We start from the raw sequence: 12085 nt of genomic DNA, 5'->3' as shown, positions 1-12085 counted from the left end.
CATCTCTCGCCCCTTCCAATTCTGGGGGAGCCCCCCCAGCCAGCAGGAAAGGCCAGGGAAAGAAGAAGGGTAAGGGCTCCACTAAAAAGACCAGGTCCTACACGGCAGGGGCTGCCCCCACTGCTGCGACCCCGCCACCAGCTGTAACATCCCTCCCCACTGCTTCCTCCACCAGCTCTGCGGGTGCCCCTTCCCCTGCCCCCAGGGCATACACCCAGGAGGCAGCAAACCCCTGCCTGCAGCTATGTCATCTCTCCCAACCACCACCTCTCCTACCATCTATAGCAGCCGGGGCCCCTTCCCCACCTTGACCAGGAAGCACGGCATTCATTGCCTCCTGGTACCCGCCTCGCTCCACGTAGAGACCTATGTTCAGGCATTGGCAAGGGTGGTGGGGTCCACAGCCATTGTGGCGGCCTCCAAGATGTACGAAAATGTCATCATCTTCCTAGCGTTGGAGGCCGCCGCCCAGGAGGCCATAGAGAAGAGTCTGGTGGTGGGGGGCATATTTGTCCCCCAGGAAGGCCTGGGTGTCCGGATAGTCCTGACCTCCGTCCCTCCCATCTTACCTAATGCCGCTCCACTGCCCGCCCTTTCTACCCTGGGGAAACCACTCTCTGTCATCAGCCCTCTCCCACTGGGCTGCAAAGATCCCGCCCTCCGTCATGTCCTCTCATTCCATCGGCAGGTGTAGCTTCGACTGTTGCCAGCTGTGCGTGACGGAGAGGCGCTCAAAGGGTCCTTTCTGGTCCCTGGTCCATTACTGGGTACATTATTCCATGGGAGAGGCCGGGTGCTATCTCTGCTGGGTGATGGGACATGTCCAGAGGGACTGCCGCTTGGCCTGGCAAGGATGAGTGTCTGGGACCCCCAAGGCCCGGCAGGGCGCCGGCCCCGTCATCGCCTGCATCCCCGGCTGCCTGGCACCTGGAGTTGCTACTCCTCCTTCTCAGTCCACCACTGCTCCCACTTGGGCCCAAGGGGTACCTCCCCCAGTCTGCCCAGATGAGCGGGAGAGCCCTCCTACGCTGCTTGCAGTCTGGCAGGGCCGGTGGAGGAGGGTGCGGCAGGAATACCACCGGGCATGGGGGAGGGCCCACCCTAGGGAGAATTTTCCATCCCTCATGCCACCCTACTGCTACCTCCCCAAGTCCCTGAGCCATTGCCCCTGCCCCCCCACCTGACCTGTGTTAGCCAGCCCCCTACTGATGCCATGGAGGGCTGGGCCTTAGTGCAGGGGAAGCAGAGCAAGTGGAAGGCTCGAGCTCCAGTCCTTCTCACCGATGCGGAGGCCCTCCGGAAGACCAGGAAGGGGGGCACTGATGCCAAACCTTCCGCTTTGCCCCCTGGTAACTCCCATTCAATGGTGGTGGCTGAGGACAATGTGGCAGCACTGGAGGGTACCACCGCCCCTCCTCTGGAGTCCTTTCCTACGGAGCCCCTCCTGTCCCTTTACCATCTGAAGCCCCTGCGAGCCCTGAAGTGCTGGAAAGTGATCTCCCCTCCATTTATGAGGAGATCGAGGTCCTGGGTCTGACCCCGATCACCCAGGGGGAGAACAACCCTCTGCCAGTGGGCCTCAATCTAAGCGACCTCACCCAGCCCCTCTTTCCCCATGCTTCCTCCCCCTAACTGCTGCTTCTGCTCCCACCTCTGAAGGTCCCTGGGGCTCTTCCATCTGCCCGGCCACAGATGGTACCCCACCAGTGGCTGCCGAACTTACTGAGGTGATGGCCAGTGCCCTGCGGCCGGAACCCGAGTCCCATGGGGTATCCCTCGTAGATGTGGAGCAACCAACCTCCTTCCCAGGCAGGGACCCCACCGAAGACTGTCCACCTCCCAATGCTGTGGCTGCCACACCAGCCATAGAGCCTGAGCCTGACATCACTGAAGGTCCCCTTCTTACCCCTCAGATCCCTGAGCCGAACTGAGAGGGACCACCTCCCAGCGGCCCAGCTACTGGGGCTCAAGATCCTGTCTCTTTCCCACTCTCCAACTCTGCTCCTGCCCCCTGCCCCGCTCCTACTCTTGATCCCTGCCCCGCCCCTGATGCCAACCCCGTCCTTATTCTCTCCACTTCTCATGATGCCATTGCCACCCCTGAGGCCGTCTCCTTCCCTTTTCCAGAGGATGGCCCCAAGGGAGCGGACTTTGTATTTCCCTGTCCCGACCCACCAGGGGCTGTAATTTTCCCTCCACTGCCCCCTACTGAGCCAGGATGTGAGGAGGGCCACGTGACACAGGCCCATCGGGTGCCACGTGGGAGGTCCACCCCCTGTCTGCCCATCTCGGTGGCCCATGCGGCTTCGACAGGGGCCCCACCAGGAGCAATCCAGAGTCCAGTGACCTCGCCCACCCCATATGCTGTGAGAAGAGCTGCGGGAGTTCCTTGCAGACGTCTGTTGCTCCTGGAACAAGGTGCAGCTCGCTCTCCAGTGATGGGGGGAGGGGATTTTCATCAAATCCTCCGGGCCACGAGGGCCCTCATGCGGGAAGGTAACAGGACTGGGAAGCAGGCCACCGCAGCCTACCAGTGAATCCACCTCTTCCGTGACTCCTTACTCACCTACGGGATAGGTCACGTGGCTGCGTGGGCCGACGGTGGCCGTGAGTGACCCTGCTGGAGAGGATCCCTCCCCAGCCTTCCTCATGACACCTATCATCTTCGCAGCATAGAACACCTGGGGCTGTAGGATGGATCTCCGCAGGAGCCAGGTGCTCTCCTTCCTTTGAGGCGGGGGGGAGTATTCTGTGGTTTTCCTGCAGGAGACCCATACTGACCCAACTGCCGAAGACAGCTGGTGGCTGGAATGAGGGGACACGGTCTACTTTAGCAACCTCACAGTTCATACAGCTGGAGTGGCCCAACCTACGGCCCAACGTGCTGAGGGTTGCCGAGACTGCGCTGGGCTACCTGTTGCACCTTTGGGTCCGTATGGAGGAGTTCAAAGTTTATGCCCCGACATCAGGCATGGAGCAGCTGCATTTCTATTAGCAGGTGTCTGCCTTCCTCGGCTCCTTGCGAGTGTCTGGTCCTGGGCAGGTACTTTAACACTACCCTCATGGTGCAGGACTGCCCGGGGATCGAGCAGTGCTCAGCCGCCGTGGATGTCCTCCGAGAGATCACTGACAATCACTCCCTGGTGGACATCTGGCGAGACCACCACCTGGACAATATCTCGACGTTCACCTTTGTCCTAGTGGAGGCCCATCAGTTGTACCACTCCCTGTTGGACCACATATATCTGTCATGCTTCTACCTTTCATGGGCTCACTCCTCCAGCATTCGGCCGGCCCCATTTTCAGATCGCCATCTAGCCACCCTGATGGCCTCTCTCTGTGCGGAGAGGCCAGGGCTGGCCTTTTGGCATTTCAACAACAGCTTGTTGGAGGATGTGGGCTTCATGGCGTCCTTCCAGGAGTTCTGGCTGGCCTGGTAAGGGAAGAGGCACACATTTCCCTCGGTGCAGTGGTGGTGGGATATGGGGAAGGTGCACGCCCGGCTCTTCTGCTGCGACTACACCTGGGGCGCCAGCCAACGAAGGGATGTGGCGATAGAGCAGTTGAAATGGGAGGTTCGAGAGCTGGAGAGGCATCTGGCTGCCAGCCCTGAGGATCCATTCCTCTGTGGAGCATGCTGGGAGACGCGGGAAGAGCTCCGGGCCCTTGAGGACCCTCAGTTCCCAGGCTGCCTTTGTTCAATTCCTAATCCACCTCCTTCAGAAGATGGATTGCGGCTGCCGCTTCTTCTATGCCTTAGAGAAAAAGAGAGGGGCCAAGAAGCATGTCACCTGCCTCCTGGCAGAGGACAGAACCACCCTCATGGATCTGGCAGAGATGTGCGGGAAGGCCAGGGCCTTCTACTCAGGCCTTTTCTCCCTGGATCTAACTGATCCTAACACTTGCAGAGTGCTCTGCGATGGACTCCCAATGGTCAGCGTGGGCAACCAAGACATAGAGCTGCTTGTCACTTTGGCCAAGTTCTTGGAAGCCCTCTGCTGCATGCCCACCAATAAATCTCCGGGCATGGACGGGCTGGCTGTGGAATTCTACCGCGTGTTGTGGGATGTAACCATCTGGGCCAAGTCCTTGCAGAGTGGAGTCCTCCCTCTTTCGTGCAGGTGAGCTGTGCTTTCCTTATTGCCGAAGAAGGGGGACCTCCGTGACTTACGGAATTGGCGTCCTGTCTCACTCCTCAGCACAGATTACTAAATCGTAGCCAAGGCCATCTCGCTGCAGCTAGGGTCCGTGCTGATGGACGTGGTCTACCCAGACCAGACCTACACCAATTAGGGCCACACCATATTTGATAATCTGTATCTGGTCTGGGACCTCTTGAAGCTTGGGTGTAGGGATGGTCTGTTGTTTGCCCTCTTGTCCCTTGATCAGGAGAAGGCGTTCAACAGGGTGGACCATGGGTATCTCCTGGGCACTCTGCAAGCATTTGGCTTCGGACCCCAGTTTGTGGGTTTTCTCCAGGTGCTGTATGCTTCTGCAGAGTGTCTGGTCAGGCTCAACTGGACCCTGACCGAACCAGTCAGCTTCAGGCGAGAAATACGGCAGGGATGCCCCCTCTTGGGCCAGCTGTACGCTCTGGCGATCGAGCCCTTCCTCTGCCTCCTCCCCAGGAGGTTGACGGAATTGGTGCTGCGAGAGCCGGAGCTGCAGCTGGTCCTGTCGGCGTATGCCAATGACATGCTTCTTGCGGTCCAGGACCCAGGTGACTTGGCGCGGGTGGAGGCTTGCCAGACCATGTACTCAGCAGCCTCCTCTGCCCAGGTCAACTGGGTCAAGAGCTCTGGCCTGGTAGTCAGGGACGGATGGCAGGCGAGCTCCCTCCCACCCACACTTCAGGCCATCCAGTGGAGCACCGGTCCGATGCTCTATCTCGGTGTTTACCTTTCTGCCACGCATCTGTCTCTGCTGGAAAACTGGTACAGTTTAACGGGCAGGGTAATGGAGAGGCGCTGGAAATGGACAAGACTACTCCAGTGCCTATCCCTCTGAGGGAGGGCACTGGTGCTTAATAAGCTAGTCCTGTCCATGCTCTGGTACTGACTGGTCCTGGCCCTAGGCCTCCTGGCCCATCTCCAGATGGTGATTCTGGAGTTCTTTTGGCCAGGACTGCACTAGATCTCTGCAGGGGTCCTCCACCTGCCCCTGGAGGAGGGACGGGAAGGCAGGGCCTGAAGTGTCTATATACTTAGGTCCATGTCTTCCACCTCCAGGCCCTGCAGCGGCTCCTTTATGGTGCAGGTAGTCCGGTGTGGAAAGTGCTGGTGCACACCTTCCTGTGCCACTTCCAAGGGCTCTGATACAACCGGAAGCTCCTTTTTCTCCATCCGAGAGATCTTCCACAAGACCTCTCTGGGCTGCTGGTCTTCTACCAGGACCTCTTCCAGACCTGGAAGCTGTTCTCAATGACCAGGTCCATGGCAGCCACCGAGGGAGCAGATCTCCTCACGGAGCCCCAGCTACACAACCCCCAGCTCCATGTGCAGGTGGCGGAGTCCCCCTGGGTGTGCCAGAGGCTTGTCCTGGCAGAAGTCACCAGAGTCGGAGACCTCCTGGACTACGACCAGGGAGACTGGCTGGATCCCCTAACGCTCGCTCAGTGCATGGGACTCTTCAGGTCTCATGCTCCCCAGCGCGTACTTCAGGAGGTGAGGGCCACTTTACTGCCCGCTGCTTGGGCCTACCTTGACTGGGTCCTGTGAAAGGGCACGCTCCACCCACCCTCCACCCCAGGCCCTCTGGACCTTTTCATTGGGCCCCTGCCCCACTGCCCCTTCACCGTGAGCTGGCTGCACAATCTACAGCTGGTCCACTTCCAGACTGTGCCAAGGAAACATCTATACACGCTCATGCTCCACACCCTTCACTTCTTCATCCTTGCATCCCACCCTGACAAAGTGGCGAGACCTCCTGCCACCTCTAGAGTATGAGGAGCCACGGTGGGCCAGCCTATACTCTACCCTGGTCCCGAGGCCCACCGGGGATATCAGTTGGCAACTCCTTCATGGGACTGTGAGCATGGGCGTGTACTTGGCATGGTTTACCTCTATCCCAGACACCTGCCTCTTTTGTGGCATGAGGAAAATCCTGACGCACATTTACTTGGAGTGCACCAGGATGCAGCCCCTATTCTGGCTTCTCATAAATATTTTGTGAAGATTTTGGTTGCACTTTTCCCCCTACTTTTTATTTATTCACTGTCTATCCATGGCCCCACAAAGTCATGGGACTGCCTGGTCAACCTCCTCCTGGCCCTGGCTAAAACAGCCATCTATAAAACCAGGGAGAGGAGGTTGGCTGATGGGGTCTCTCCTGTGACTGTGGGGCCTATTTCTGATCCTCCATCAGTTCACGCATCTGGGCAGAGTTCCTCTGGGCGGCGTCTGCTGGCTCCCTTGATGTCTTCGAGGAGCAGTGAGCGCTGTCCGGGGTTCTCTGCTTGGTGTTCCCATCAGGTTCCCTTTGTTTGACCCTTTGACCTCATTCCCGTCCCTGTAATCTCATTAGTTATCCCTGGAACTATTTCATTTCCAGGCCCTGTGGATCCTCTCCTTAGATTGGGCAACATACAGAGGTTGATGAGCCTGCTACAACCTGGGCTAATTGAGTTGGGTCTTTTAGTTCAGGAGGCTCATGTTTTTAGGTCCAGATATAACAAGTTTGATTCCCATTGCTGAGGACGCATCCTGGAGAGCGGACACTACATGTGCAAGAGAAACATGGAACACAGGAGACAGCATGCATCTGGTAGGAGAAAGTCTTTTACAATTAATGAACATAAAGGAGGCAGAAGTATAGTGAGACAAGTGAAAGGATGGCACACTGTCCTCCTCTTTGTAACTGATGCAATGCTGGCAGTGTTCATCTCTGTCTAACTTCACGAAACTCTTTCCTTTTATAGAGTGAAAGAGGAGAAAATTATTATCCCATAATTTCACTATGTATTCTGTTTTCCATATATCTCATCTTACCAAGTCACTTATGGAATTTATTTAAAGCTAAAGGGATTTCTAATCCAGTAATTATTAAGACCACCTGTTGCCACTAGTACTTCCTAGTGAGTTAAAAACATCTTTTACTGGGTCATTATTTCATTCATCAATTCATCACAGAAAACATCTGCAATAAATACCTGTTATCAATCACAGAACGTAAGTGTGCTTATGATCCAGTTATCAATTACCCAGTCTTGTTTATGACATACTTCTGTAGATATTTTTCATTCATTTTGAGAGGTTCTTTTTCCTGGACATCTGGATTTAGAGGCATGGGGAATAATTAGCTGTAGTCAATATTTAATGACAAATTCCTGAGTGTTGCTCACATACTAAGTTCAGGTTAAGAGCAGAACTTTCAGCTTCCTAGGTACGGGGGACTAAATACACAATATAAAAAGGATTTTGGTTAGCATATAAAATAATGGATTTTCATATATAAAATCATAAAAAGTTAATATTTACTAACGTGGGGCTAATTAAGTGGGGCAGTATCTTCTCATACCATCTGTGGATTCAGCACAGAATGCACTTCTAACACACATTCACCAGTGGGTTCCATAATCACTAGGAAGATACAAGCAATTCCAGTCACCCCAAGTCAGCGTTGAGACATGCCGCCAATAGTAGCGTTGAGGAAGCTTGAGCTACAAATGCCTGGGCTCTACTTATCCTGGGGATACACAGAGGCCTTAAGGCTCTAGAACATTCAATCTGGAACATTTCATTGCCCACGCAATTTACTTAACATTTTAGAAAAAAACCCAAAACCTTTAAAGATGACAGAAGCAGAATTGCAGATGCATTAGCTCAGCCTAGAGCATGTAGTGGGACCAACCAAAGAACAGGGGCAGCAGGTTTGTATAATTTTTGATGGTGCCCAGAACAGGTCCAAGTCCTTCCCCTCCCCACCCTGCAACATTTGCCTAAGGCTCTGGGAGGGAGTTTGGGTTCTGGGTGCAGGCTCTAGACTAGGGCAGCAGCTTGAGGTGGGGGAGGTGTGGCGCATGGGGCTGGGCATGAGGAGTTTAGGGTGCAGGCATCAAGCTGTCCCAGGGCTGGGGGCCAGAGAGGAGAACTGCCCAGCCCTCTCCCTCCTGGCAGCCTCTCCCTGCCCCCCACCGCCAGCATGACCCTGTCATAAACAGATAGCTAAGGGTTAATGGCTTTTTCACCTGAAGCACCTGACCAGAGGGCCAATCAGGAAACCGGATTTTTTCAACTCTGGGTGGAGGGAAGGTTGTGTCTGAAGTCTTTTTTTTCTTCTGCCTGCTTTTCTCTGAGCTTTGGAGAAGTAGTTTCTGCTTTCTAATCTTCTGTTTCCAAGTTGTGAGTACAGAGATCATGTATTTACATGTCTATAGTTGCTGGAGTGCTTTGATTTGTATTCTTTTTGAATAAGGTTGTTTATTCAATATTCTTTTAAGCAATTGACCCTGTATTTGTCACCTTAATACAGAGAGACCATTTGTATGTATTTTTTCTTTCTTTTTATATAAAGCTTTCTTTTTAAGATCTGTTGGAGTTTTCTTTACTGGGAAACTTCAGGGAAATTGAGTCTGTACTCACCAGGGAATTGGTGGGAGGAAGAAGTCAGAGGGAGGTCTGTGTGTGTTGGATTTGTTCGCCTGACTTTGCATTCCCTCTGGGTGAAGAGGAAAGTGCTTGTGTTTCCAGGACTGGAATTACAGAGGGTGGATTCCCTCTGCTTAGATTCACGGAGGTTGCTTCTGTGTATCTCTCCAGGAGCACCTGGAGGGGGGAAGGGAAAAAGGATTATTTCCCTTTGTTGTGAGACTCAAGGGATTTGGGTCTTGGGGTCTCCAGGGAAGGTTTTTCAGGGGGACCAGAGTGCCCCAAAACACTAATCTTTTGGGTGGTGGCAGCAGTACCAAGTCCAAGCTGGTAACTAAGCTTGGAGGTTTTGCCCCCCCCACCCTAGCTGTTGCTCAGGATGCCCAACCAGGATAAGCCCCCCAACTTGGAGTCACCTACCGGGGGGGGCTGCAATGTACTTCCTCCCTTGGCAGGCTCAGCAGCTGCCTCAGCTAGCCTCTGGCACCACTCCCTTATAGCTGGCAGCGGTTGGCTAAGGAGCGCAGCGTGGAGCTGCAGGGGGCAGCTGCCTGCTGCCCAGGACAGGCAGGGATGCTTGGGCGAGGTGCATGGGGGCATCAGATGAGGTAGAGGAGAGACCCAGCCCAGAACATTTGGTGGAGCCAGTGTAGTATAGTAAATTGCTCTGCATAGGAATGTGCTACTTACAGTACATCTGCCAAAGCCACTGCCCTTCACCCTGCCCTTATTAGCCACAAGATTCTGTGGACTGCTTTTGACAGGGGTTAAAAAGTGGCAAAGGGGGCGAATCAGAGCAGGGGGGTGGTCAGGGTCTGTGTAGGGGGTGGAAATTGACTGGCCTGCGGGGGGAGGTCTAGCAACTGGAGATTAGAAGAGGGGCTAAAGGGCAAAATCAGGGCGGAGGGGAGAAGCAGGAGTTAAGCTCGCGATGAGGCACTGGCAGAGAGGGTGACAGAGAGCAAAACCCGGCACAGGGGGTAACAGTTACCCCAGTGGGACTGAGACACCAGCGTTTTATTTCCCCTCTGACAGACGGCACCTCTCAGCATCAGCTTCCCAGGGCTGGGTTCTTAAAGGCACAGGCTTCCCAATGCCTAGTCAATGCAGCTCCTCTTTGTCTGATCTAACCTACTGAGGTTATGTCTACACTACAAAGTTCAAAGCACTACCATGGGTGCCAGTGCTCCTGGAAATCCACCTCGACAAGGGGATTAGCTCTGAGCACTGGGAGTCAAGCCTGTCCACACTAGCGCTTTAAAGCGCTCAAACTTGCTGCGCTGGGGATGGTGGAGGTGATTTTTCACACCCCTAAGCCAGCAAGTTAGAGCGCTTTAACTTGCCAGTGTAGAGAGACTTAACTCAGTGAAACATTTTACATATATCCCCTCAGAAGCAAAGAATCCCCTATTACTGTATCTGAATGCAGAGAGTCTCATAGCAGTTTCCTAAGTTGTCTTAGACTTTTGCTGTATGGCAAGATGCTTAGTCACCATGATTAGAAAACACTAGATACCAAACACATTTTTGGAGAAGATAGAAACAACTTCACATTCCTATATTTTCAGGACTGTTTAAAAAAAAAATTGCAAGTGAAATTTTATGGCTATTGCATGAAAGACCTTTAATGAAAGTCTGAACATTTAAAAAGAAATCTTTATTAGTCCCTTTTCACTGCATAGGTGGTCATACAAAAAAAAACTAAATGCACACAAAACATTGAGTAGTAAACAGCATTATAAACAGTATGTGAAATACTTAATTCCTTTGAAAAGCAAGCTCATAGGCAGAAAATCTACCATTGTGCTTTATACTGACTTCCACTTCTGTCACTGTTACCTCTTTGCTCCTTATGTGTATGTATCACCACAAAAATTACACTCAAAACTGTGGTACTCACGTCACCTCATTGCGCTCTCATTTAATTTTTGGGGCATTTTCTTTAGGCTTTGTCTTCTCTGTTAAAACGTAACTTGTCTTGTGGTGTTTTCATTGGTTTTATTAGCAGTGAGAAAAAGGCTTATGTCTACATAATGGGGACACAAGGTATATTATACACACATGGATTATTCTTCAGTGGTTGATAATGTTAGATCCTTCGTTCTCAGTATGCTGAGCTGAAGTGTCTGTCTCCCCATCATCCAGATTGCTGGGACAATCACTTCACTGTTCAGTCTTTGTACCTCAGGTGTTTCTGGTTGTTCTTGCAGGCTGTCATTGTCACCTTTTCTTTCTCCGCCCCCACACTCTGGAAGGCTCTTTTGCTGTGATCTGGTTCAAACAGCACCCACTGTATAGAGTTTTCTGATCTTGGTCAAGTAGTCCCCATTGTATAGCACTATCGTTCAGAGGTTTCTATTGCACACAGTTCCTGGGGTAATCTTTGTGTTTGTGCATTGCTTCAATAAGCCACTAATACTGGCCTCATCCAACAGAGCATATTTGAAATACAGAGACATGGTCAATATTTCTAGCTTCAGATACAAACATTACATGCATACAGATTAGATAAACACAGTCAATAGGTCTTAAGTTTTGCAATGATACCCCAAATCAGCCATCTTGCATGAAGTATATATTAGCTATGTCAGATCCATATCATAAGCACATTTTCATAAAGAATGTAGAGTATAATGTCACACCCCACACGTTTGTTTGCTGATCTACAAACTGTAAAGGAATACACACCTTTGGGTTGAAATGCTTGCGACAATAGTGCAGAGCCATGCAAGCTTCATGATTCTGTGTGAGATGGCAGACAGTAAGGAGGGCCAGGCAGGTTTGTGGGTTTAGAAAAAAAGGTGTAAACATTATGTATATGTTTATGTATGGCGTACATATAACATTAGTGGATGGTTAACAATGCATTATAGGAGGTTGGATCCCATGGCCACAATCACCCCTGTCTGACCTGTTTGGTACCCAGCATACACTGCCAAACCAAAGCTTCCCAAAATATAGTGGGTGGACAGTGGGATATCTATTCATGGTGCACCTCACTCTGAATTTATACAAGTGCTTCTGGTGAGTACTCCGGCTGCTGAGACAAGGAGTCCAGGAGGCACACAAATGATAAAGTAACCGTAGTGACTCTATGCTGACATAACTTGAGTTAACCCAAACTTAAAGTGTGGCTATGGCCTTAGCTATATGAAATGTTTGGAAGAGAAAACAGGAACAGTACGAGAGTAGACTAAGATTCACTCAGGTATTTAGGTTCAAGGCATTGGAACTGGCCTTACTGAACCCTACAGGCTCTGGAACAAAGAGGCACATAAACAAGAAATCATTTATTTAGTAAAATGCCTTGACTCACAGGTGTATGACTTGTGATTTTAGAATTTTTGTAGTTGTAAAGGTATCTTGGGGTTGTAGATTTGTGTTCATTATATTTTGAAAGGCAAAATTATGAATGCATTGAACAAAGAATTAGATCAGTCCCTCAGGATAAGTACATTGGCTATTAGTCAAGATAATCGGAGATGTAGGCCCATGCTCTG

Source organism: Gopherus evgoodei, chromosome 3 (genome assembly GCF_007399415.2).
Source record: "Gopherus evgoodei ecotype Sinaloan lineage chromosome 3, rGopEvg1_v1.p, whole genome shotgun sequence".
NCBI lineage: Eukaryota > Metazoa > Chordata > Testudines > Testudinidae > Gopherus > Gopherus evgoodei.
This window is presented reverse-complemented; position numbering follows the sequence as displayed.